The following is a 928-nucleotide window of genomic DNA, read 5'->3' as shown; positions in this document are numbered from 1 at the left end:
GTCCTAACCCTGAGATTTTCGAAGCCTCTCTCTACATGTCTTTACCAACGATGCTGCATTGGAGGCTCTTTCAGGGTCAAGGGAATGAGACCCAGTTTATTACTGGTTTTGGAATATGAATACACCATGGGGACCTTGAGAGGCTCTCCCATGTGGGCAGGAAACTCCCAGTAGTTTGCCAGGTTCTCCGGAGGGAGAAGTAGGCTAAGATATGGTCTACGGCCATACCACCTTGAATGCACCCGATCTCATCTGATCTTGGAAGCTAAGCAGGGTTGGACCTGGTTAGTACTTGGATGGGAGACCACCTGGGAATACTGGGTGCTGTAGGTCTAATTGCATATCATAGTGGTTTTTGAATATGTTTTCCTGTAAAAAGCAATTTAACACTTTATCAGTAACACTGCCTAGCCATTACTGGGTTATTTAATGTAACTTGGTGATGAGGCATAGAGAGAGCAATGGACTTCAGGGAGCTTTTGAGGGAAAGAGGACTTTCCATGTGGCCCCACTGGTGAGTCTCAGCTAACTAGGTCATTGGTTCAATGCAAGGGCCAGAGGATGCAGGGCTTGGGAAGTGGGTCATCCTACTGGCACTTGGAGGCCTCCAAAAATACAGCCAGCCATGCCCAGGGGATCATGTGATTCAGGGAATCAAACCCAGGTCATGCACGTCCTAGGTATATGTATTAGCTACTGTACTATCCCCTAGATTTAATAGAATTTTAAGATACTCTCCTGGAATCTTTGCTGCTCCTTCCCACCACTGGATCCAATTGAAAGCAATGAGCCTGAGTATAGGGTATGAATTCTGGTAAGATAGGCTTTTCAATTGTCTCTCTATTCTTGCTCGCGGTATCATTTTAACTATTTCTTTTCCAAAGAATTCCCAATTTACAAAGACCAGACTGTCCTTGCTTCTCTAAGA

General features: G+C 45.3%; 1 non-coding gene across 1 annotated transcript; it reads left to right on the top strand.

The window, feature by feature from the left end:
* The first annotated feature begins 214 nt into the window (after positions 1 to 214).
* On the top strand, positions 215 to 333 carry LOC129403701 (5S ribosomal RNA). The gene has a single exon (XR_008629398.1). It is a non-coding gene; the product is annotated as a 5S ribosomal RNA (ribosomal RNA).
* Positions 334 to 928: the final 595 nt, after the last annotated feature.

This window comes from Sorex araneus, chromosome 3 (genome assembly GCF_027595985.1).
Source record: "Sorex araneus isolate mSorAra2 chromosome 3, mSorAra2.pri, whole genome shotgun sequence".
NCBI classification, from domain to species: domain Eukaryota; kingdom Metazoa; phylum Chordata; class Mammalia; order Eulipotyphla; family Soricidae; genus Sorex; species Sorex araneus.
The sequence above is the reverse complement of the archived record's forward strand: the minus strand, read 5'-3'. Positions and strand labels throughout refer to the sequence as shown.